Source organism: Polypterus senegalus, chromosome 10 (genome assembly GCF_016835505.1).
Source record: "Polypterus senegalus isolate Bchr_013 chromosome 10, ASM1683550v1, whole genome shotgun sequence".
NCBI lineage: Eukaryota > Metazoa > Chordata > Cladistia > Polypteriformes > Polypteridae > Polypterus > Polypterus senegalus.
In genome coordinates, this window is record NC_053163.1 from 102,587,620 (window position 1) to 102,614,989 (window position 27,370).

Genomic DNA, 27,370 nt, shown 5'->3' on the forward strand with positions numbered 1-27,370 from the left:
CATCTTTGAGTCTTAGTAAAAGGATTTGAGATGCTTTTTGAGATTTAAAATACATGAACAAAGGAACAGATTTAGGAGTCTTATTTTCATAGACAGGTCTTTGGTTCCTTACAGTTCCTTTAATCCAACCTGGCTGAAATTAAGTAGAACCCCTATTAAGGGTTTTTGCTTTCTACCATCAAACAGACATCACCTTAGGTTGGCGGGCAAGTGTTCAAGAGGTTTCTTTGCCTCACTCTCCACCAAGGAATTGGAGCCCTGCCTTATGAGCCTGAGTTTTTAAAAACATTTATGCTGCATAAGTCCTGAAGTATGTCGCACTCTGAGAATAAACTGAATGCCTATTGCTGTCCTGTGAATGGCTGTCTTCTTAGTAACTCTGCATTGCGATCTGTGAGTTAATAAGTCATTTGAGAATCCTGAGGTGCCTTGAGTTACTAACTTCTCACTCAGACTGTTGTGCATTGGCTAAAGAATTGAATTGCAGCCATTTTGAACAGTTTGTTCTTTGATTGGTGCTGTAGAGCCCAGGTTTTCATGGCACACTGTTTCTCATGATTTACTTTGTGTCCAGCCCCTCAGCCATTGGTTATTTTAGATAAGAAATGATTTTTGAGTCTGAGCAGACAAGTCCATCTTTGTGTGTTAGTTTGGCCATGTGTGTAGTAGCTGACAATTGACAAGTGCAGATGCAGCTGAGTTCTAAACCTGTGCAGAAATAAATTCATCTCAGTAACTTTTCACTGTCAGACAGCAGTGTACCATTTCAGGAGTTGAAATAAACTAAACTGGTGCCATACACTACTGTACTGCTTCTCATCTTGCTTTATAAACCCCTGGGCAGGACTCTTGACTAATAAATAGTCTCTTTAACAATATTTTGGCAAAATACGTGTGTTTGGAGAAGTTGTGAGTATATAACTGGATACCTAAAATTTGGATTATGTGACACAAATAATTTAAAATATTTTCAAGGATATTTTGATACCATTTTTTATTGTTCACTTGGGGTCCTCATTATGTTGAGTTTTCTTCATCATAAAATAAGATTCACATTTTTTCTCCAGTGTCCCCATAAGGAAACTAGTGTGAGTAAAAGATACAAAATTTCATTTTTGGATGGAGTATTTCTTTAATGTTGTCCAAAAATAACTGAGTTTGCTAACTTTTTGGACACATTTTTGAATGATAACTTCAAATTGTCTTCTTTCTTTCTTTCTTTCTTTCTTTCTTTCTTTCTTTCTTTCTTTCTTTCTTTCTGCTGCCTGGATGGTTACGGGAGGGTATATGTGATGCGTTTTGAGAAAGATGGATAATTGTATATCTTGATGACAGGTTATGTATTCATTGTAGTGTAATTCTTAAAATCAGTGAAATATGTTATAAAAATACCTTCAATATCCCAGCCAGGTTGAAGGCCCTTGGGAGTGACTGTTGGGTCCAATTGAGGGAGGGCAGAGTACAGCACAGAGGACTGACAGCGGGGGTATGATTGACGCAGAAAGGGGGGCGGCACCCTGAATGGAGGGGACGGGAGCAGGGGTGGGACTCGAGAAGAGAGGGTTCGAGAAGAAAGGCGTTGTTGCATTATGTAGTCAGCATTTTTTCTTTAATGGCGTCTCTCAAGGCCAGAACAATGAAAGAACTATAGGAAATTGTAAATAGTTCATGTTCAAAGATGTTCATTTTTTTTGCTGTTACAACCCTGTGTTTTTTTTTTTTTTTTTACTGTTCCAGTAAGCTGTTCTTGTGATCCTTACTTTGTCCTTCTGTTTTTTTTTTCTTCTTTTCAAGCCTGACATGGAGGTCGCTACAATACATTTAAAAATACTGCTGGTTGTGTATCGGCACATACTTCAAATTGTGACTATTTAAGCCCTTAGCTCACCTCATTGCACAGGTTTTCTGTCCATTACAGAAGCTGCTAGTTATTTATTAAGATACCAAACTAGTCTAAAATGCTTGGGCTTAGTCATTAGTGTCATTTTCAAGTTGCTTGTAGGAATCTTCAATTTCCATTTCATATCAACCAGTGACTACTACATCTGAGATATTAGTGGACCACAAAGAATCACTTCAAATGATAACCTCAATTGACAAGCTCTTAACTACTTATATGCACCTTATATTAAACTTATATGAAACAGAAGCAGGGGTTCTCTGTACTAGATTGTGTTCTCATAACAAGATGCGCCTCTTCATAATGGTGTGGCGGAGCAGTACATTGTGACTGGGAGATAATTGTTCCTCCCTTCGAATGCTAGCATTAGATAAGTTAGGTTCGTATACATGAGCCACTGGCTCAAGTGCATTCTTCCATTAGAATAAATGGGTTTGGAAAAGGAAGGAAGGAAGGAAAGAAACATCGTTATTACAAGACTTGTCTGTTTTATTGCTGTTTTCTTTGTATGATATTCTGCAGACTAGCATTTAGGCCTGCTCCCTATAATAGCTTCTGTACAGGCCAGAGAGGGGTTGCTCTGTTCCTGATAAAGTGCACTGTTTGCTTTGCATCTCCAGCAGATCTAACCATCATATCCATTCATTTTTCAGCTCATTTACCCTTGAGGTGGTTGTAATAGAAAAAGAAGTGTTCTAAACATCCTAAATTAAAATGATACGTACATGTGCCTGAGGTCTGTGCAATAGACAATAATTAACACTGGGGAGTGAAAAGTGACTATTTGAACTGGTATAAAGAAATAATAGAAAGGGGAAAACTCCCTGCTCACGCTTGCCACTGCATATGAGGCACTCCTATACACAACTTCACTCCACTTTCATGTCTTAGATGTATGGAGGCATATATGATTACGTTCAAGCCAGACATAGGTGACCCATTAGTTTTGGAGTCTGGAGATTTTTTCCATTCAGACATATCAGGCTCTGACCTTGTACAGTCAGTGTTGCCCAGGCTCAGTTATGGAAGCCACTGTTCCTTTCTGCTTTTCATTCTAGTTAGTAATCTAGTTAGTAATCAGAGGCAAATTTCTGCCATTATCTGGGCCTGTAGTTTAAATGAGAATGTTGCCATTCTTTTAACATTTATTTTTGACAAAAAGAAATTCCTTATTTCAGTTTATGTTACTCAACTGTGGACCTTACTATATATTTTGTGTGTTTGTTCCTAAAAATAAATTTGTTTTATTGAGCTTATTTGTTAGGATTTACAGTCTTGTTTTATTGTAAAGTGTCAGTTGTTAAAGCAGCCACTCAATTTTTTGAAATACATTTATGAAAGGCGGTGAAGGAGCAGCATAGTTTAGTCTCTTGTTTGGTAACTGTCATTTGTAAAATGAGCGGTTTAAAGGTAATCTTAATGAGAAAATGAATTCTTAAAATTAAAAAAAAATATATTGGTAATATAGAGCATAGGGGAAGTTTCTATGACAGTATAGCCCAAACTCAGTCCTGAAATTAATTTAGCACCATAGTGTACACTGCTACCTGACGTCTATCTTTAATACCATTTTTTGAAAACATATAATTTTTGTGAAAAAATGTCTTTAAGAAGTTATTGTGCAATGCGGAATATTGCTTGCTTCTTTTCTTGCACCTTTTTCGGGAGTTAGCCTTCTGTCATAAATCCAGCATCCCAAAGGCTGATCTCTCATTGCTTCATTGCATACAACAGGATCTCCACTGCAGTGTGGTGGGGTCTGACAGATTTTTGTGTTTTTCCAGCCATGGTTACAGACGTTCTTTGTAAAGCCCCTGCTCCTGCTTTGTTGTGCAGTATCTATCACTTTTCTGCTTTCTTAAACTTCACTCCTTACCATTTTACCACCACACTGGCCTTCATTGTTCTTATCACTTCACTTTGAGCTGTATAAGGGGATGAAAAGTAAACAGCCTTTCAGTATTTTTGGAGCTTCAAGCTGTTTCTAAATCCGTCGTGCTGAAGCCTGCAGTCAGCCTATTACGCAGAGTATAATTTGAACTGGCACTCAATGGAGGCTTCCCAAATCTAATTAAAGGTATACCAGCCTTCTTCCAAAAAAACAGTTGTTTTTCTTTTTTTTTTTTTAGCGTAGGAGTGTAGGATTCCTGCAGTTTTTTTCTTTTCTCTCTAGATTAAAGACACATGACTAAAAGGCTTTGTGTTCCCTGTTTAGCAAGATGAGAACAGGAATTGGGTTCTGGTTAGTCATGTTTAACAATTCAATGAAACAGTAAAAAAAAAAAAATAGAAAAAAAGGACACAAGAAAAATGACAATGCATATTTAATACAGACTTCTGATGGTGTCTTCCGTGAAGGCCTGTATGTAAAATGAAGACTGTGTGATTGATTTTGAACATTTAAAAAACTAGAAGGTCATGGCTGCAGTGAATCATGCAAGACTCAGTTATCTGTTTTCTAAACAGAATCATATTGAATTGGAGCCCATAATGCCTGCTTCAGACCCTACATGGGCCACCAGTCACAATCAGGTCAAGCTAATACACTTCAGACCAATTTAACACACTTATCTTTGGGTGCAGGAGGGAACTGGAGTATCCTTCTTGTAATATTTCCCAGCGGTGGCGTTAGGGGGGAGGGGATTAAAAGGATTAAGCCTTGAATATATTGTGCCAAGTCCTGTTCTTTATTTATTTTAATTTATGTATTAACCCCCACAATTTCTAAACTCTAAGGAGAACCACCCAACCCCCAGCTTTTCAATGTTATATACTGAAATCACTGTACTAGAAGCTTGGTGTGGTTCAGATGCTCAGAAAAGAAGTTGTGTAAAATTTAAAACACATCATGAGAAGGAACAAGACTTAGAGTACCGAGAATAATTTGGTTCCACTTTGAACACTGATTAGATAGATAGATAGATAGATAGATAGATAGATAGATAGATAGATAGATAGATAGATAGATAGATAGATAGATAGATAGATAGATAGATAGATAGATAGAGTCATGCATGTGCATCTATGGATCACCTTACCGGCTCAGATGTGGTATGTGATAACAGTCTGGGACAAGAGGGGGCAATGTTGCTAACAGTCTTGTCTCTTCCCTCTGTAGATCTGAGAAAACTACCCATGAGGGTGAATGACTCCGCCCTTCTTCCTCCGAGATGCCCCACCCCATCCAGTTTGAACCATATAAAGGCAGCCATTCCCGGAATTTGGTGTCCTAATTTCAACCTGATCCTACTTCAGATGGAAACCCATAGACAGAGCCTTACTTAAGAGCCATCAGATATGACTTTACATAGCACTCCTTAGAGCAACACAGATGTCTCAGTCGGTTACAGAAGGTGTTCCTCAGTTTACTAAAAGCTTCATATAAGGGGTGACAGCCATAGTTTAGGATAGTCAACAGCGTCCTGAGTGGCCTCTGTTGTACCGTTTCCTCCAGTGAGTCCAACCTAGCCCTTTTGATCAGTTTAATTTATTGGTTGGCATCCCCAACACAGTATACCACATAGAAAAAAATTATGGCCACTACAGACTGATAGAAAACATGTAAGAATGGCCTGCATACATAAAAAGACCTCTGCTTCCTTTGGAAATAGAGGCAACTCTGACCCCGTGACGGTGTGGGTCGGCTCCACATTACCAGTTACATCCCAGGTGCCTCCAATAACGTATCCGAGAGATGAGCCTGGCAAATAAGGACACTCACTCAAAGCAATGTGTAGGTGCAAAAGTGAGTAGTGCTTTTATTAAAACCATTAAAATCAATGTCCAAAGTGCAGTGTAAAATCTCCAATAAATAAATAAATAATTCATATAAACAGTGACAATCCATGAGTTTACAAGCAAGAATTAAAATGAAAATAAAAACCATCATAGTCATTGGGTGAATGTTACTTCCACTCTTGGATGAGCCCAGCGCAACTCCCTCTTTATCTCCCTGCTCAGCTGGTAAAGACTCCAACAGCTGCAGTCCTCACCCACCCGAGGCACATCTTGGTTGCCACGAGTGAAATTTGGCCAGACCTCAGGCGTCGGTTGTCCTCTCGTCTCCCTTCTCACTCACTCTGGTGTACCCCAGATCCCTACAGAGGGCGCCATCTTGATTGTACCCACTCCTCTGGACAATTAGTGGGGAACTATCTGTCCCTACAGTGCTGATTCTTTGCTCTGTTGCAGATTCTTCAAACATGTTGCCTTTCACGCACAAGCAGGCCAGCTCATCCTCATAGCATCTCCGATATTTCTTCGTTCTTTGTCTTTTTCTTTTTTGTTTTTTTCTCCCCTATATCCGTGCAGGCTCCTTTTATACCCTGCCACTCCTAATAGGGCACAGGTGTGCACATGCCGCTCCCACCAAGGAATTAATGAACCATCTGTGTGACGCATTCACTTGTATTTGCCTTTGCAATCAGGCAGGCACCCCCGGATTTGTCCTGGGAACGAAGCACATTAGCGTACTCATCCGTGCCCGATTAGACCCTGCATTTTGCGGGACACGATTATTTTAAATCAGCACAGCGCCACGGCCCACTTATCACAGACCCTTTCTGTGTATAGCCTCCATGTTGTTCTCCACTCAAGCCTCTTGTTCAGATTGTTTTGAAGCTAAATGAAAGTGCAAGAGATATGAGAAAGATTCCCGTAAACACCCTTAAAGAGGACTAAGACCCTGATACTATCAAATCCTAGAAACACTCCTGTTGTCCTGTAATTGTAAAGCCTCTGTCAGATTAGATTAGATAAACTTTATTAATCCCAAAGGGGATTAATAGTCTGCGACCTATTCTTACAACATTTACTGAATGCTGCATGTCATATTAGTTTGATGCATCTCTAGAGGAGCTTCCTAATGGGGAAGCTTTTTCCTTCACTACTTAATGTAGATTTGTGTCCTTCTATGGTGGAAATGGGAATCAGATTCTTTCCTCTGCATCTCTATGACTCTTGTGTTTTGTAACTGCTTCTTCTATCATTTCTTTGATAAGAGAAATATATAGATAATTGTCTGGCCATTATATAACTGGGATGCACTTTCTTCCAGTCTTTCTTACTTATGACATGACTGCACTGCACCGTGTGTGTAAATTCGAGGTGTCCTTCCCTTTTTTCTCCCAGTGGCGGTTATGACCAGTCTCCCCCAGACATAACTAGTCTAGTCTACCTCTGCAGTTCAGGTTTGATCTGGCTGGGATATAAATGGGGTGTATTTTGTGCTTTGTTTTACCTATACCTGTCATGAGTGGTCTGACCAGAATGTTAGCGTCAGAGCCTTATTGCCAGTTTCGCCTGTGGATGAGATGTGACATAACTAGTTTGGCCACAGTATAGCATGTAGGTAGATTCTATTGTCTCCTTCCCTTAACTGAGATGATTTTTATGGAATTCTTATCCTGATTTTTTCCACATGCCTGATATGATTGGTCTGGTTCAGATGTGGCTACAAGGTGCTGCTTCCTGTCCTCTCTTTCCTTATAACCTGCCTGACTTCCTTCTGTTTTTTTCTCCTATGTTTAACCTGGCGTTTTTTCTGTCATGATTAAGCAATTCCTGAGTCCTGTCCCAGCAGCATCAGGCACAATGTAGGAAGGAATTCTGGACAAGGTTGCATGTCTAAGGACCCACCAAATAAAAAGACACACTCACACTGATACAGGGGCAGTTGATCTAACACACCTTTGGGATAATGGGAGGAAAAATTGAGTACTTGAATAAAAACCCCTTGCAGATGTGAGAGAACTGCCAAACTCCATACTAATAGTGACAGGGCAGGGATTCAAACCTAGGATTCTGGAAGTCTGAGGCAGGAGTGCTAGCCACTTTACCACCATGCTGCCCTGGATCAAACCTCATCTGTATAACTGAAAAATGTACAGTATACCATTTTACTCAAGAGAGCTTTTTGCCACAGTACTATTTATGTTAATGATACCAAAAATCAAATTCAGAAATTCCATTTTAAAACCACAGTGTAATTGCTTGCTTTTCTGCCAAAGTGTTAAACATGCTGAATATGTGCAGTGTTCTTTTATACAATTCTTCCTATTTGCTGTTTTCCCTTTGGATAGCCCACTATTTTGTGTGTATTTAAAAGAAACTGTTTTGTTTGAGGGTAACACAGTAGCACAGTTGTTAGCGCTGCTGCCTCATGGAGCCAAGTGAATTGGGTTCCATTTCCTGCTTGGAGATTGTCATTGTGAATTCTGTATTTTCAGTTTGTTTTGCTTGTTTTTCTCCAGGTTTGTCCAAAAAAATGTGCATTCTGCGTTAACTGGCCCTGTACAGGTGAAAGTGTGTGTATGTCTGTGTGTTTTTGGGGGATAAGCACCCCATTTAGAATCCATTCCTGACTTGGACTTTTTACTGTTGAGTTAGGCTCCAGTCTTTGACCCCATGCATTGTACTTACAGCAAGAAAACAGCTGGATGGTTACTTTGTTGGTTTCTATGGACTAGACTGGTAAAAATGCACACATGCATATATATGTATATATATATATATATATATATATATATATATATATATATATGTATAGATATAGATTGTAAAATAAGGACATAAACACTGTCAAAGGTTTGGGGATCAACCCCGTATACTGTTGAGTAGTTGAAAAGTAATAACGTCTTTACAGACTTCAGTTCAAAACGAAACTTGAAAAATAATGACAAAATGGTGGTTGTATATATATAGTTGGTAGCAGGAATTGATGTCATGGGCGAATGACATTCTGGGACCGAAAGTGACATCAGGAGGAGGTGGGGTCTTGATGACTGGAACTGGAAGTGACATTGTTATTTAAGGACCGGAAGTGCTGATTAATTTGTGGATTCATTGGTTTTTCTGCAAGGAGAGAGGAGAAAGAGTTAGAGGTCAGAGCGGCCAGAACCAACCCCTGGTTCGGCGGGTAAATGCATCTATTTGAGCCTGTAAACTGTCTCCCAAACACACGTGTGACAAGATATAGATATAGATAAAATGCCAAGGGTTGTATCCATCTGTCCACTGAGGCTAGAACTTTAATCTTGGTCTTCATCAAAGCATATGACATGATACACACTGGTAAAGGCTAGCAGTAACCATTGTGAAGTTATCAGGCTGTGCATCTTTCTTATGACAAACTGCATAGGCAAACTGATGGAGAAGGTGTATTGGCAAAGAAAAAAACAAGAGCAGCAACAAGCTGATTGAAGAAGAAGAATGACAATCCTAGCATCTGCTGTGCACGACCTGCTCAGACTGTGCTGTAACAGTGTCATGTGATTGCCTGTGTACCACTGGTGCTATAATATTAATCTTGATTCGTAATTGAATATGTATGATATGTCACACACTGGTGAAGTAAAAAATGTGGCTGGCAGCAGCCTCCACAAAGTTATCGGTGTTTGCGTCCTTATTTTAGAAATGGCATTGGCAGGCTGATCGAGATTGTGAAATGGCAGAAAGAAAAAGAAGAGGAGCAACATCTGCTGAGTGTGAAGCAAATTGCAGAAGCCAATTAGGTAATAGGAAAAAGAAGAATGCTGCTGTCACTCGCAAACTACTAGGGCTGGAACCTTGATCTTGGCGGATTGCATGTAAAGGTTTGGTGGTATCCATGGAATAGAATAGTAAATAATAACTACATAAATAAAATCAAAAACTGCATCTCTCATCAAGTTATTTAGAAGCAAAAAAAAAAGACAAAGAGCTCTTCAAAGAGTTGCTGCTGGATGTGACCCAAACAAAGTCAGTCAGTCTGTGTGCTGTTCCCCGAGTTCCCTGAGACTTTCTCTTGTGAAAATGGAGAGACGGGTCCTGAGAGGTGAAAGGGCAGATGGGATCACATATCTGCTGTCTGACAGCCTGCGACGCGGAGCAGCTGTGGGTTACTCGGCCAGATGGCAGCTCATGAATACAGCCTGAGCACATCTGTATGGCTGATACCCTGGGCTTTCACAGCACCAGATTGAAACAACCTAGACAGTCAGAAACAGAAAACATCACTTTTAGATATCCATTCACTCAACCACTGACCATCTTATAAAGAATAAAGCACAGAATAATTGGTGCATTTTCTTCTTCTCGTACACCAGCACTATCCACCTATCCAAACAGATGTCTAGTGCAACTTTTGTAATAATTTCATGATTAAACCCTGATATTTAAGTCAGAGCCAAAGAATTCCTCAGGCACAAGCCTGATGTTTGGAAATATTGGAGACAAGCCACCTCAGCAGACTCCTTGTTTGGAATATTTCCACTCTTTGGACAAGTTCCAGACTCAGAACTGTACTTTGCAAGGCGAGAGAGCTTCCTCCGAGTGGACAGGAGGTATATTTCCAAATGTGGTGCATTACGACTATCAAAAGGCTATGTCCCCAGTTTTTTTGCAGAGTGACCAAATACAGCTTTAAATGGAATATCTGACAGTCATCCAAGTGCAGTAGTGACTATTACTTTGATCAATGCCAGCTTTGCTTGTTCACCTTAGCGTTGTAGTCTTCAAGTTTGTTCTAGTATGCCTTACCATTTTGGACATTATTTTTGAATTGGAGCCTTTCCAGATTAACACTATTTTAGTCATTTATTTCTCTTATTTTTTATATTCTGCAAAAAAATATTGGAAAATCTGAACTGTTTCCATCACATTTAAACATAAGCCTTTGATCAGGGCCATAACACCACTGTAGCCGTCAAATACAGAGGTATCTTGTTTTTGTTACCTGTCACATGGACAGTTTCGGCTCTCTCTCTCTTTAGCCAGCCCCCCACAAGGCCGTCCCCCCTCTCTCAACTTCACTCGTGATTCAGGAACAGGCTGCTGCACCATCCTAACCGGACTCAATAAACTGCTCAGCTTGCCTCTTATTTAAAGTGTACATCAAAAAAAAAGAAAAGTGCCTAAACATGGGTCAATTCATCATTGTACTGGTCAGTCTCCAAATCATGAAGATGAACGAGTATAGATGGTCAAAACCAGTTTGAAATTAAACTTTCTTTTTTCACACTCCATAACTGAGTATTTAGCTTAACTGATCATTACTGCCTGCTTATCTCTGTGTGTCAAAGCCTACTGTTTAAACCCACATTTTAGACAGGAAACCTGTTTTCACAATATTGGGCACTGGAACTAAAATTTTAAATATGATGCCAGACATTCCCAGGGCACCAATACAACGCTTGGATTGGCATACTGGCTATCCTATCATACACATATTTTGCAATTATCAAACATACCAAATGAAGGCCTTTGGGAATGGGGAGAACATGCAGATTCCACTAAAACTGGGGCCTGGAACTGAACCTAAGTCACTGAAGATCTGAGACAGCATTGCTAACCACTGAGCTACCTTGCTACCTTTTTCTGTGGTTCAGGGTTATCTCCTGCCTTGTACCTGCTGCTGTTTAGATAGCACCCAGTAGATGTGAACTGGTTCAATAATAGATTAGTTTTTTCTGTAAACCATCCTAGTATAATTGAGGTGACTAAGTGCTTTGTGACAGACTAGTATGGTGTTCAAAGTTGAGTCCTGCCTTGAACCCCAGCATTGCTAAGAAGGGCCTCACCATTGTTTGTAACCTTGTATTGAAATATACAGATTTGACAACAATTGGATGTATTGGATAGGGTTTTTTTTATTTTACTTTATGCTAAAATTTGTTAATACTAAATGTATTGTAAAGAATTCCTAATCTCCCTTTTGCAGTGAACTTGACTCTTCTGTAAAAACCACAGCACAGAATAGAAGTAGTGAGATACATTATATGCCTGCTACTTTAAAAGAGCAAAGTCTATTGAAAGACAAATAACACCCTCCGGGGCAAAAGTCAATGAATTTAGTGTTCATGTCTTTGGGCTGTGGGCTTACACATATGGAAAGCACAAAAAAGGTGTACTGTAAATGACAAACATTCAAACAGACGGAGCTTTAAGATAGAAGCTTTGTGAAAATGAATACAAAATAAGTTAAATCTCTGACTGTCCAATACTTTTAGGATTTGGTGCCAGATTATCAGATATGTTATGGAATGCCATTAGCCTTCTTTATAATACACCATACTCGTTTTTGGTAAACTGAATCTTTGAAAACAGCCACTCACTAAACTGCATAATAAATCAAAAAATTTTAAACATACAGCATTTTTTATATTAGGGTTTGTTAAAACTCTTAAGCATTTCTGTACTTTCCTTTCCTCAAGGAACAGCAGTGTTACATCTGTTTGCTTAATTTTGCATCTATACAATCTTTAAAGGCAAGCCACAGCAGAAACTTTTTACTGTAAAATCTGAAACAAACTGACCAGGCAAGCTTGAAGTTGTACTAACTTTTTTTCTTCTTGTTTTCCCACTTTTATGTGGGGTCGATGTGCTTGATTAATCTTCTCCAAACACCCCCTCATAAGTCGAGCCCTTTTCCTTAAGGTCTTCTTTTGTTTTATCCATCCACCTCTGCTTTGGCCCTCCTCTCTTTTACTTCCCCTGTACTTGCATTCCCATTACTCTTTTGCCCTCTCTGTGTCTCCTCATCATATTCACATGTTTGTACTTTGTCTATGCCGCTTTTGTTGTACCTCTTATTGTTTCATTTCTTATTCTGCCCTTTTTTGTAACTCTACACATCCACGTTAGCATTCCCATTTCTGCCACATGTAACGTCTTCTCCTGCTCTCCGTTTACTGCCCAAGTCTCAGCTCTATACATCATTGCAGGACTTAGCTCTGTCTTAACAACCTTACCTATAACCTTTGCCTTAAGTCTTCAATCACATAATACTCCTGATATCCTTTTCCAAATGTTCCAACATCACTGCATTCTCTGCATCCAGTTTTCCATCTTGGGCTACCATTGACCTTGGATATTTAAATTGATCCACCCTTTTCAATAGCTCTCCCTGCAGGCTAAGTTCTGAATTCTGATCTTCATTAAACATCATATATTCTGTCTTGGTCCTGTTTATCTTCAATCCTCTATTTAACAAAGCCCTTCTCCATTCTTGCAACTTCCTCTCCATTTCATCTTTTCTGGTGCTACACAGCACAATGTCATCAGCAAAAATCCTGCACCAGGTGAATTGGTCTTTTATCCCCTGACTCAACACTTCCATAACCAGATCAAAGGACTTAAGGTAAGGTAAGAACTTAAAGACTCTGTCTGGGATATCGTCTGTTACCCAAACACTGTTTTTAATCTGAGTCCTCACGGCCTCACACATATCCTGAACAATCCTCACATACTTCTCTTGTGCTCCTTTCTATCTCGTGCACCTCCAGACCTCTTGACATGACACTCTATCATAAGCCTTCTCCAAATCAATAAACATCATATGCAAACCTTTCTGCTTTTCCTGTTTTCAATTACTCTAACTCATGTAAAGTAATATGTTATTTCATTATCAGTACGCACTGCCAAATAAAACATTGTACGCCTGTGCTGTTTTATGTATGTTTTTAAACAGTAAACAAATAAATAAATAAATAAACAAACAATTGACTATCAGAGGCCACTGTTTTACAATTCTACTGTATGATAATAGAATTCTTTTTATTTTTATGAGGTATTGTTTCTGTGAAATGGTTGCACTGCAGACAGAAAAGCACATTGATGTACACTAAGGCACCTAGTGTATGAGGAGCCCCATTCAGTTCTTTTCATACAGAAGAACCCACATAAGCTTGTGGGGCTTCAGGGAACTGCCATGGCATTTTGTTGTACCATTGTACAGAAAAAGCTGAAATACCCCCTGTGGTCCATGAACATTCTGAATGATTAAAGATTTGTCACTCCATAATATACTAATCATCAAACTGCACATTACAGGGACTCACAGTGCAGCATACTGGAAGACTGCCAGTTTAAACATAGAGACCAGTGGTAAGTGGTGCAAGAATTATTTCTTTAAATAGATTGTTTCTGAGATCTGTGCTGGGACCCCTGCTCTTTTTTCATTCATTCATCCATTTTCAGACCTGATTAATTCAGTTCAGGGTTGATGGTCTGCTCTTTTACATGAATGAATCAGACAGTTGGGTTCTGCTAAACTAAGCGGCTATGGTGGTATCTTTTCCAGAGTTGATTCCTGCTTTATGCCCAGTGATACCAGAACAGTCCTCCAGCCCACCAAAACTCTAACCTGAATTATGTGGATTTGAGAATGCTGTATTAATTTGGGTGGATTAGCTAATATCCCTATAAATAACCTGAGCAAAATGTAGATACCCCTTTAATGTCCTGTAAATAAGTGTAACATGTTACACATAGGAAGGACATTTTACCAAATGAGGGATTAGAGGTAGAAGTTTACTTTGGAAACCAAGTTGGCTATCCTGTTGATTGCATCACTTTTCATATCTTGGCAGTGTGCAGAAAAGATTACAAAGGCTAATATGGTGATGAATGTGTGGGACATTGTGAGGAAGAGGCAGCATTCTGTAACTGGCATGTTTCTCATAAGCAGAGGCTGAGGAATATACTTTGTATACATATAAAATCCTAAGCCTAAAAGTGGAACGATTTTATGTGACCTTTTTTGTCACGCTTTATATCGAGCTTATTTTAAAACCTACATATATATGTTTGGTATCTTTCTTTTCAGAATTTATCAGACTTTAATGTGATGTTGTTAGATTTTCAGATTCTTATTCCATTTTTAAATTCTAAACTAAAATATCAAGAAAGCCATAGTTTTTGTCAGTTAAAACGAATGGATCGTTTATTTAGTCTCTTATAAATACTCATCGAGCATAGTAGGCCTAGAGTTTAACGAGAATACTCCAATCTGTAAGAGTGTAACTATTTTATTCTCGTTTCATGATTTTTATTCCGTTAAATAATAATTAATTTATCTTTTACATATTTATAGAAGAACCCCGTGACCCTGTAGTTAGGATATAGCGGGTTGGATATTTATAGAATTTTGCGATTTTGACACCAATAAATAATTTTTCTTTTGTACATTTATCGATTTTACTAATATTCAGGCTGTAACTGGGGGTTGGGCGCCGAAGGCACCAGGGGGCTTGCCCCCTAGTTTTGTTATAAATATTATTGAAGAAAACCCAATGCCTACTGAAAAGAAGCTTAAAGTAAGCAGGAAGTGCATATTTCAATTTGAAAGTGCCTTTAAACACAAAGGTAAATTAACAGATTGGTGAATAAAAGAAAACATTCTTAAATGGAACAGACTAAATGTACAGTAACTGAAAAAATATGGAGTCACTTTAAGAGAAGAAGCAACTGTTCTGTCTTTCCAAATTAACTGAAATAAAACATTTTTGAAAAGTGAAGTGTATAAATAAGGCTAATTTATGGTTTGCTATATTGCAACTGCCCTTTCCAAACAAAATTGTTTCTGTTTTTTATGCAAGGCTTGCTTGCACCTGTTTTCTATTTGTCATATTTTTATTATTATTTTTTTCTTGTGTATTTTTTTTAAGCGCCATACTGTCTGGAGTCTATTCTGCAGTGGTCTCAACGCAGTGGCCAAGCGTGGACTATGTACCAATCCATTGCAAAGCACACTCATGCACACATTCACACACTCCCTCATACAGGGCCAGTTTAGAATAGCTAGTCAACCTTGAACAAATGTCTTTGGGATCTGAGTACAAAATGGAAGTAACTGCAGAAGTTTTTTTTACAGATAGGGGATAATGTGAAAATTTCATACAAACAATGAACTAGATGAGACTAAAATCATGTGCCTGGAGCTATGAAATATATATATAATAAAATAAACAGGAAAAGCCAAAATGGAAGTTGGGGTTTTAGCCAGGATGCCCCATATAATTTACCTTGTTCATAGTTCAGGCTCTTGGGTTACTGGTCCAAATGACACCCACTTGCTGTAGCACTTGGTATTTTATTGTTATACAACATTGAATCGCAGTGGGTTTAATTTGGCTTTATTGACAATGATCAAAATGGCTTGTCGATGACAAGTCAGTATTTGCTAAATGCACATTTGGCAGCCATGATAGCCTTGAGTCATTGTGAAGAGGTCTCTATCCACCAATTTATGAGTACCAGTTCACCTAACCTGTATGTCTTTGGATGGTGGGAGGAAACCCACGTGGACATATACAGAGCAGCAGAGATCCAAATCTCGGTCTCCTTGTTGTGGGACCATGCCCAGTGAAAATTCAAAAAATTCAAATCACAAAGATTCAGGAAAAAAGTTATTAAACACGCAAATAAAAAAATAGTTGAAAAGAAAAAACTTGGTGTGGTATCCCCTAGACTTTCTTGTATACTCAGATATGGGGATGGATATTTGAGGAGTAAGCCACAAGAAAATGATTATATTTTTAGATAATGTACATTAAAGAACCATCAACAACAAATCAAATTAATAATATATTGAACAATTATTATAAAAGTAAAATTGAATAAATCGGACTCTGCAGCTTCATGAATAAAAAAAGTACCACTTCCAGTTAGCAGAAATAGCTCAAAAGTTGATAGAAATGAGGTTGACCTAACTGAAAGTGTACTCAAATTATCGTGTTTACACCCACACAAAGACAGACATACAGACAATTCCAAAAAAGGTATTTTTCGAACTCGGAGATCTAAAACGTTGACATTCATCAAAATCCCAAGGTCGAATTTCTGGACGATTACAATACTTTCCCTATACTTCGTATACAAGGAAGTAGAAAGGGAAACAGTTTTTTTTCTTTCTCGTGTTAGATGTCATTTACTTTCTGTGCCTAGTGTATTCTTATGTACTTACAGTTGCAGTACTATGCACCATGGTTTGAAACTGTTAGCGCCAAATGTCTTGGCAAAGGCAGAGCAAAGGTTAAACTAGTCTGTACTCGGAATGACAAAAGGTAAGTTAGAGTATTCAATTTACATAGGGAACCCTTCATTATCTGTGTAGCTATGTGTGTTATATAGTAATACAGTGTACAGCCTAACACTTTAACATTAACTAGGTAAATAGTTTTATCAATTTAATATAACATTAACTAACTAAAAATGGCTATTACACATGGAGATAATTGAATGTTTTTTTACTTTAGTTTTTAACTAATTCATCATCATCATCATCATGTTTTTTCATCCTACTTTTCTGGTTATTTAAGATCTTATTTACTAATGAACACAAGAGTGAGGTTGACATTGAAGCAGCTATGGCATTTTATCATTCACGGTCATTTTCCTTGTTGTCTTGTCCTTAATTGTCATTATTAAGACACAATTAAGGTAGGTGGCTCCACAAAATTAATTAACAGAAAAATGGAAAAAACAAAATTAACCATGTAAGGCATAAATATAAAAATTTCTAAATTTCCTTTAAAATGTAAATCTCACAACAGTGTTTTTCTGAATGTAGAACGACAGAATAAAAACAGCTGGTTAAACAAAGATCTCAATTGATTGTGAAACTGTTTTGAGGCAAAAACTACAATATAGTTGGTTTGTGCTTGGAAAGATAATTTCAGAAATGCCACAAACTGTTAGAAATTGTATTACTAGCATTTAGTGCCACAGTGTGCATTTACCTAGGTGTTGAGTCATCCCCTTTTAATTCACCATTTCATGTATGCTGTGGCCAAGTGCAGGAATGACAGTCCAGGACAGCAACGAATATTTTTCTTTTTTATTCCCCCAATGATAAGAAAATAATAATAAAAAAATAAAATAGAAGAACATAAATATTGTTTTAGGCATGTATCCCCTCAGTGGGGAATCAAAATAAAATCAGGTTTTGAGCCTTAGTGAAGCTCCGTCTCACGGGTTGCTTATGCCAAAAGTGATGCCTTCTTCTGGGCCGCATGGGTTTTTATGTCACGGGACCTGAAGGGGCGGGACTAATTGCCATCACCAGGCAGTTTCTCTGCCTCAATAGTTAAGTATTTTCTTGAGTCTCTCTTGACTGTACACTGCGTATGTATCCCCATTGGACATGTGACAAATCATTTAATGAATCAGGTATTTGTCACAATCTGCACTTCTGCTTTTTTCTTGCATTTCAAGTCTTCCCCATCTGTGTTAGGAAATTTATAAAAACTCCTAGTGCCTGCTTCTGTATTTCATTTACAGTTTACCTAGTTTCATTAAAGAAGTTATTTATACTGTATACTCTTTGCGTTTAGTAGGATGTTGATAATAGTCTAGCATAACAGGTTAACAGTATATGCAGCAGGGCTATCAATGCAGGTGGGATGAGAAGCTGGCCAGAGAGCCGTTGGAGGGGGGTTGCTGGTTTGGCAATACTGTGATCCAACACAAAGGAGAAGTCCTTGCAAACAAATTATGAGATTAATTCTTGTTATAAATAGGTAGCTAATGAACCAGCCTAGTGTGAAGGTGACAGGGTGATGCTTAAAGATAAATAAGTACATATTAAGTAACGTTCACTGTATGTTTTTAAGTGTACAATTTTTCAGTTTCTTGGGTAACCTCTCAACTTGGAAGTAATTGGCACATTTTGACTTGTCTAAATTGCCTTTTTGCTTTAAAACTATCCTTATATCCTGCACGTCTGAAACATAATAACATATACTGCAACACCAACTTTCAGTTTCAAAGAGTCTGTTTTTCAAAGTAGGCAGCATGGTGGTGCAGTGGTTAGCGCTTCTGCCACCCAGAAACAGTAAACACAGTTTTAAATCCTGTTTCCAGTGATTGTCCATGTAGATGAAGCTTCCTTGCTCTTCTTATGTCTGAGAGAGTGTGTGCCCATGAATGGGCCCTGCAATAGACTGGTACCCTTTCCAGGACTTTTTTCCACAATGTACTCAGTGCTTCTGGGATAGACTCTGGCCTCTGGTTTCCCTGAATTGGATTAAGCAGACTGTAGTAATGGACATTTCGATTCCCTTTAATGGTTTGATGTTTTCAAACTACCTGTTTAAGTGAATCTTTTTCTTGAATTAGTTTGATTTCTTAATGAGATTAAAGGCTGGGGCATATTGAAGTCTGGGGTGGGTCCTCTCTGATCGAATAACAAATATATAATTTAATTATTTCAAATAAGGCAATGCAGGTTTCCACATTGAAATGTTAGGGTTACAACCAAGTTGTCCCATTTAATTCAGTAATGAAAATTTAACAAAATAGGACCACTATGTGCATCAGTACAAACAACAAAAAAAAGCAAAATAAGAAAAGTTAATGAGGTTCGTCTTTCTCTCAAGTGATAGGAAGCTCCATTGTACGATGCAGTCTGTCCACAACTGAGCCCCTCCTTCTGGCAATGACGGGCTTTATAGGTGGAAGACCAGAAAGGGTGGAGTCAATTGCCCTCACTGGGTATCTTTTTTTGCTGCAGAGGGAAGAAAAGAGGAGAGGGTTAATGCGACCTGGGGTGGTAGTACCTGCATCAGATGAGCCCAGATGGTGATCCACAGACTGGCATACATGACAATGTATATAAATATATAAGTTCATGTGTGTGTATATTTTTAACATGATAATAATTCAGGGCGGCATGGTGGCGCAGTGGTAGCACTGCTGCCTCGCAGTTAGGAGACCCGGGTTCACTTTTCTGTGTCTACGTGGGTTCCCTCCGGGTACTCTGGTTTCCTCCCACAGTCCAAAGACATGCAGGTTAGGTGCATTGACGATCCTAAATTGTCCGTAGTGTGTGTGTGTGAGCCCTGCGGTGGGCTGGTGCCCTGCCCGGGGCTTTGTTTCCTGCCTTGTGCCTTGTGTTGGCTGGGATTGGCTCCAGCAGATCCCCGTGACCCTGTAGTTAGGATATAGCAGGTTGGATAATGGATGGATGGATGGATAATAATTCATATGACATGTCCTGTTTCAGTGCACAAAGCATAACAATCCATTTAAAATATATAATTGAAATAAGACTTTACATTACAGAATCCCAAGTAAATGAGAATTGTGCAGCTCATTCTTGGGTAATGATTTGTTTGCAAATCACATGAATGAGAATCATGATCATCATCTCATTCCCTGGTGATTCATTTTGAACTCAGAAGAATCAGTAAATGATACATGCCCAGTGCAGTCAATGAACTGTAAAAATAAAAGTGTGCGCTAAAGAAAAGTTAAAAGCAAATAATTTTTAAAAATTAGAACAATATTTTTACAAGGTTCAGCTTAGTGTGACAAATTTGTTGAATACAAAAAAATAGCCACATAAAGTTTTACTATTGTTCATATATTCAGTTTAAAACAATTGCAGTAATAAACTGTATAAAACAAAACAGTTGATAAATTCTCATATAAATGTGTTATTACTGTATTGTACTTATACTGTATGATTAATGAGATAATTGACAGAGTTTTCATTTGCTAATATTGATACAGTATGAACTGAAAAGAATCATAAGTGAAGCAAGTCAAGACTCGTGATTTAGGACATTTATGCACTTTAAACAGCCCCCAGTGTTACCTAAAAGATACCGTAGATGATGACAACATCATTCAAGACAGGCTTTCACTTTAGTACTCCTATTGAGCTCCACTGAATCGATTAGTTTGTGTTCATGAATTGATTTGTATGATTCACTGGAAAGAGTTGTTAAAACCAAAAATCAACCTGTTGCAAATTGTCCATTACTAGCTGACTTGAGAACGTTATCTTATTTTTTAAATCTGAGCCTTAATTATGGAGACCTAATTGCACAGCCAAGGAGAAGTAAAGCTAAAGATGTGCTTATTGTGATTTTGTATTCATTTCTGAGTTCTCATTTCTTTATAGATCACAATCCACTTACTGATTTTCAAACAAGCAGTTGCTGCCTGGGTGGTTTAAAATGAACTTTTAAAATTTTCAAACACTTATTTCAACAATAGTCAAATTCTTTATTTAACTTTTTATTTGGGGTTGCCCCTCATGAAAAAAGCAAACGCCTGCCAACTCGAGTATATCATGTTTAACTCAATTATTGATTTCCTATATAAGCAAAGGAGCAGGTAATCTAATCTGACAAATAAACAAAATTAACAGGGAACTAATAGGTTGCTTATTTAATGTTGGAATCCAATTAAAAGGAGAAACTGGTTGGGAGGAAAACCAGCAGTCACCAGGGGGCCTAGAACTGAACTTAAGAACCACTGATCAAATGCAATGAGTTCATTAAAGAGGAGACTGATAGCCTGGTGAGAGTTGAGATTCAGAGTTCAAAAGCAGCCGTGTAAGTTGAACCCTACACTAAGATATCCATTAGATATGCACTGACTATTTAATTAGCCTTTGTAAACTGCAGCTTACCCTTTGATGTTAGTATAGCTGTACAGTATCCTTCTATATAAAAGCGGTCGGGATTGTCCTTCCATCCCGTGAGTGCTACGCAGGCGTGGAGTTTCACACACGCCCTGTCCATTTTGCAATGCACGATGGGATTTGTAGTTTCGTTTTCCAGGTAAAAGATGATTTTCTACTCCAGACTGTGTGATATCTTCTTCTTCTTTCTTACTATATAAAAGCGGTCGGGATTGTCCTTCCGTCCCGTGAGTGGAAAGCGTAAGAAATCCACTGTGGGGCATACACTTGCACACACCCACATTAATGCACACCACGTCCAATTTAGAGTTGCCAACTAACCTATTATGCAAGCCCTTGAGGGTGTAGGAGGAATACCAACACAGGCAGTAACTGGGCATGGGACTCAGACTCAGGACACTGGGTTCACAAGCAGTGCTTTCATTAGTGTATTAAATGGCAGAAAGAAACCCCGATAACTTATAGCTTCACACAGTAAACCAGCAAGACAAGAACAGCAAACTGCCACATGTATGATCCATCTTTTCAAAGAAAACACTAAAAAAATGCTACATGGGGGTAAAAGTACCAAAAAAATATTTAAGAAAATTGCAAAATTATCCTTCTATATAAAAGCGGTCGGGATTGTCCTTCCGTCCCGTGAGTGCTACGCAGGCGCGGAGTTTCACACACCCGTCCATTTTGCAATGCACGATGGGATTTGTAGTTTCGTTTTTTCAGGTAAAAGATGATTTTCTACTCCAGACTGTGCGATATCTTCTTCTTCTTTCTTACTATATAAAAGCGGTCGGGATTGTCCTTCCGTCCCGTGAGTGGAAAGCGTAGCGGTATTCCACTTATCACAGACTTACTACTTGCAGCTTGCGGTACGAAGCGACTTGATGTGAGCAGAGTTCTGCTGCTCCCATCGTTCCCTTGCTTTTGTGCGCGATACTCTGGAAAAATAGACAATATTATGTCACTGGAAATAATTAATGTTGATGGAGTACAAATGCCTCACCGCGTAGTAAATATCAGGGGGGTTCAAAAGGGCGACCTCAATATAGAAAAAAAGTTTAAATTTCATCACAAAAATAACAGAAACTACGAGTATTAAAGTAATACCGCTCAAATGCAATATAACCAAATTAATGAGTTTGTATAAAATATCAAATTGATCTACATATTGAATTGCCTTAAGAAGTGGTCAACTTAAAAGTTGGTCGCCTTAAAAGGCGGGTGAGCCTAGTTTGTACTAAACTCTGTTGACATGCAACTGGGTGATGCTTTTTGAGGACTTGGTCTGGAGAAGTGGGAGGCTCCAGCAATAATAGTGTGGCCCTGCTCTACTTTACACCCAGTTTCAGTCACTAGTACCAGTCTTCCCCCTGAAGTTACTTGCCAACTTCCGGAAATTGCTAGCCATGAAAACCTCCCTTTAATTTAACATATCCAAGTGTTGGTAGAAAAGCTTATTTGTATTAAAATGAGAATATAAGTGAATTGAATAACACCTACAGTTTTCCACATGGGGGCGGCACGGTCGTGCAGTGGGTAGCGCTGCTGCCTCGCAGTAAGGAGAACTGGGTTCGCTTCCCAGGTCCTCCTTGCGTGGAGTTTGCATGTTCTCCCTGTGTCTGTGTGGGTTTCCTCTAGGTGACCCGGTTTCCTCCAACAGTCCAAAGACATGCAGGTTAGGTGCATTGGTGATCCTAAATCATCCCTAGTGTGTGTTTGGTGTGTGTGTGTCTTTGTCCTGCAGTGGGTTAGCGCCCTGCCCAGGACTGGTTCCTGCCTTGCGCCCTGTGTTGGCTGGGATTGGCTCCAGCAGACCCTTGTGACCCTGTGTTTGGATTCAGCGGTTTGGAAAATGGTTGGTTGGTTGGTTTTCCACATGGACTGTTGGATCTTTCAGAAAGGTGGCACTTGCTTTCTTTATACATTAATAAAAGGAAAGGATAAATCTCCTGAAGAGGGCAACACGAAATCTGATTCAGGTCAAAATGTTGCTGTTTTTTATTAGTCAATAAATATTGCCTGCCAACTGACATTTTCATAGTATGCTTTTACCTAATCAGAAGATGCTCTTCTTGACTTCAAATCACCCTGAATTAAACTTATTGGCAAAAAATGTTCAGAAGAAACCTGATGTTTTCTGCAGTAGACTGACATATTTCTTGTGACGATTAAGTTTTCCTTCCATGTTGTAATCAATATTAGTTTACTTAGTCTCCAGTAGAGGACTTATTGAGATATTAAAAGCAGATATTCCAGTTTTGCATCTTTCACTTACTTACAGATCCTCACAGAATATCTGGAGGAAATAAAGCTTGCATCCACTGTATGCCCATAATTGTCTTGTTTGAACTGAAAGAAACACATTTAGTTTAATTCTTGGCTTAGAACTTTATTCCACATGAACTTTTATCCACTATGGAGTTCCCTTTAATTATGGAGGAGAAATCTCTGAAGACACAATACGTTAAAACACATAAAAAGAAAACATGTGCTGCAGTATGTCTAGAGATGAGATCATATGCAGTCTTTCATGTTGCTAAATTGACCAGATCTTGGATACTACTCCACAAAGTTACACACCACAAATTCATTTTTTCTTTCACATCAAAAAACTGAAATCTGCAATATTTGCTCAAAACTGTGCTGAAAGTGGCATTCAAGGAGAAACCAGAGACCTTTATAGCATCAGACCACCCTTTTGGCTTTGCCCCCACTTTTACAGATGTAGAAGTGAATTGTAGTTGAATTCCCATCTGCAATGTGTTCAGCCTGATCAGCAGGGCTGTGTCTTGGTGGGGCTGCCAGAGGATTACTCATAAGCTCAACATGGTGTGCAGATGAAGGCCTAGCTGATTCAGTGACAGTGAAATGCATTAAATCCTGGGCGTTACTTGCAAGAGCCAAAAACAATGCCATGGTGTAAAAGACATTCACACGTTTGGAAATTCCTGCAAACACAGAATGTAATTTATGGATGCTTTCTGTAAATCTGCTAATGGTGACCATAGATGTTTTCTGGGGATTTTTCTTTTTTTCATAGTATAATAAATGTTTTTAGTACCTTACAGATTTGTCTGAAAATGAATCTGTTGCTGTTGAAGGAGCAAAGTGCTATGAAAAAGTAGAATGGCACACTGTAAAAAGTAGGGTAGCTGCATCTATTCACCCATTTAGTCCATTCATCAAGCACCCCAGAGTGCTAGAAAATGCTTGGTCAGCTGCCAGTCCATTACTGAAATTATTATTATTATTGTTTCTATAGCATGTTTCATATACTGAATGCAGCTCAAAGTGCTTTACAAAAATTACATTAAAATTTAAAATATATAGGGTGAGCCAATATTATGTTAACATTTGAATGGCGGAAACAGTTTATTCACAAAACATACTTCATATGTGCAAGTTGATTTATAGGAATGTCTCAACCTGTTTGCCATCACGTTCAACACATGAACCATATGTGGTACATAAATTGTATATAAGTATATACATAGCAGTACTATTAGTGTTAACATAATTTTGACTCACCCTGTAGTTATAAATTACAAGTACTAGTAAAATAGGCAATGAAAATAATAATAATAATATAATAATTATACCTACATACATACTGTAAATGGGTGAATGATTTGATTTGACTCAGTCCGCCACCGTGAGTGGCAGCCTTTCCAGCAGCTCCATGTACGACTTTATTTTTCTACCTTTTTCTCTATTTTACTGATCAATTCTATCACTTTCTTTTGTGTGGACTCGCTCCCTGGACACTTTTTACTACGTTTTACTACTTATGTGAATTTCCCCTTGGGATTAATAAAGTATCTATCTATCTATCTATCTATCTATCTATCTATCTATCTATCTATCTAACTATCTATCTATCTATCTATCTGATGAGGCAGGGCAAAGCCAAATGTTTGGGGTGCCAACTGGGCAAAAATCCTTTTAATTCCAACCAAAGATAAATTAAAAACAACAAAAAAAGATGTGCTTGCATGTGGTCTTTGTGAGGGACAATTCCCTTTAGCTATTGCTTTAAACACGTTCTAGTGTCGGTCTGCACATCATCGTGGTCAATTTCCCGAACTGATATATCACCTTCCAGATTGTCTTCCTTTTATACTCTATATATAGAGTCGAGGTTTCCTACAAGACAAAACCGGTAGCGACAGTGTCCCCTCTTCTCACTGGGTTGTACTGCTTATCTTTAGGTGAGCCTGGAAGGTGACCCTCTAGCATGCATGTCTAACAATACATACGTACATGCGTACACACATACAGTACAAGGTACACACATAGTCACACCAGGCCAATTTACAATTGCCAAGTAAATGAATATGCTTTATGTGTACCTTAAGGATGTGGGAGAAAACCCACAAGAAAACTGTGAGAAAATATGAACTTCACAATGAAAGTGACAAGAATAGCACCAAAACTTAGAAAGATTCTTGGTCCATTGTTCGGACAGTGTATTTGTGAAGTAGGATAACATCATTTTACTGCCACAATACTCTTGTAACATAACATTTAGAAAACACAAAATATAAAAATTAACTGTCATTACATAACCATTTGATGTTATGCCTTTTTCTTCTAGATCTCCAATCATCCATTCTTCATCAAATCTTGTCCAGTTTAGCGTCATGGGGGGTGGCGCCTATCCCAACAGCATTAATGCCAGGCAGGAGCCAGACCTAGAAGAGTGCCATTGTTTTGCAGGACCAACAATATGCACCTCTGTGAGATGTGGGTGAAAATATCATATAGACACACAGGGAGAATGAGCAAACGCCACACAAAGCTGTGAAGTGCTAACCACTGTGTCATCACGCTGCTCCTACATATCTGCTTATTTCTAGAGCAAAACACAAAATAATAACATTTCTGGTGCAACAAAACTTTTAATTGCATTCCTCTTGTTATGGAGCTAAATCATGATGCAGCTTTCCTTATATGCTATTTTTTACTTATGGTCCAGCATTGTTAGGTGTGGTTGGTAATAAGATACCATGTGCTTGATAGTATGGCATACTGTGGTTACTTGACCAAATAGTTCTGTGTGCAGGGCGCTGCTAAAGTTTGAGTAATCTTTACTGAATTACACAGGAGAAGCTATTTTTAAAATCTGATTTTGTTGGTGACAGAAATGATGTGGCCACAGTCTGTACATCCTTCAGTGATTTCTGAACCTGTCTATGAAGATGACATCAGACGTGTGTGCCCCAGAGAATCTTATTTTCATCTCTCCACTGAGTTGACTCATTATTTAACATACTACAGTAACAAAGATCCCCAAAAAAGAAATGCAACATTCAAACGAATATTAGAACACCAGTGTGAAGAAAATGTAATCATAGCTGTTGATTTAAACTAAAAGGCCATAATGTTTTGCTCTTCACCAGTATTTTACATTAAGTAAGAGCCTTGTACTATCCAGGCGAAAGTTGACAAACTATGAACAGTTAACAGTGCCTGCCATATTTAGAAACTGCATTGAGGTTTCTTAACAGTGTATGAGACCTCCTTGCTTCTCCAATCACTTAGACTAGCAGCTGGGGTGCCAGCTTGCATTATTGGGAATGTTTTCACAAGAAATCCAAGAGTGTTGGGGTGCTTCACACTAAATGAAAGTCATCAGCCGTCTAGCTGATAACTAATACAGTGTGTCTGATGTTCTTCTGCTCTTCTTCTTCACATTGTGTACAGTACAGGAAGATGCCGTCATCTCCATCTTTTTATAGTCAGAACCAGCAGTCCAGAACTTTGTATTGTCAGGATGTTTAATACTAATTGTTAATTTCAGAAGTTCTAAGAAGATGAAGAAGAAGAATTTCAGAAGTTCTAAGGCAACCCGTGGGGAACCTTTTTTATGCTGAAAGGTGTTACTAAAATGTGTTACTCCATTTTTTGTTCTAATCTGAGTGAAATGAACTTAAATCATACAGTAAATATTCATGTGGTCTCCACTTGTATAATTTATTTATCAAACTCAATCATGTTCTACCATTTGTTTTTAAAATGTTGTCTTTGGTGAAGCTTATACAGCTCAGCTCCTACAAACATTCATCCATCCATCAATCTATTCACTACTGAACCACCCTAATCCAATTCAGCTTCACTTAAGGCTGGAGCTTAACTGTACAGCTTTGGAGGCAAGGCAGGGACCAACACTGGACTTGTGCATACCCCCGAAGTGGGCCAATTTAGGGTCACTAATTAGCTTAACTTGTGCATCTTTTAGATTTGTAAAGAAAACTGGAGTGTACCCTAAGAAGAACATACAAGTT

The 27,370-nt window shown here is 38.5% G+C and overlaps 1 protein-coding gene across 2 annotated transcripts in view; it reads left to right on the plus strand.

Annotated features, from left to right (window-relative positions):
* zgc:66433 (uncharacterized protein LOC321250 homolog) overlaps nucleotides 1–27,370 on the plus strand; it is a 188,262-nt gene that overhangs the window by 55,323 nt on the left and 105,569 nt on the right. The gene's annotated exons all lie outside the window — the stretch shown is intronic.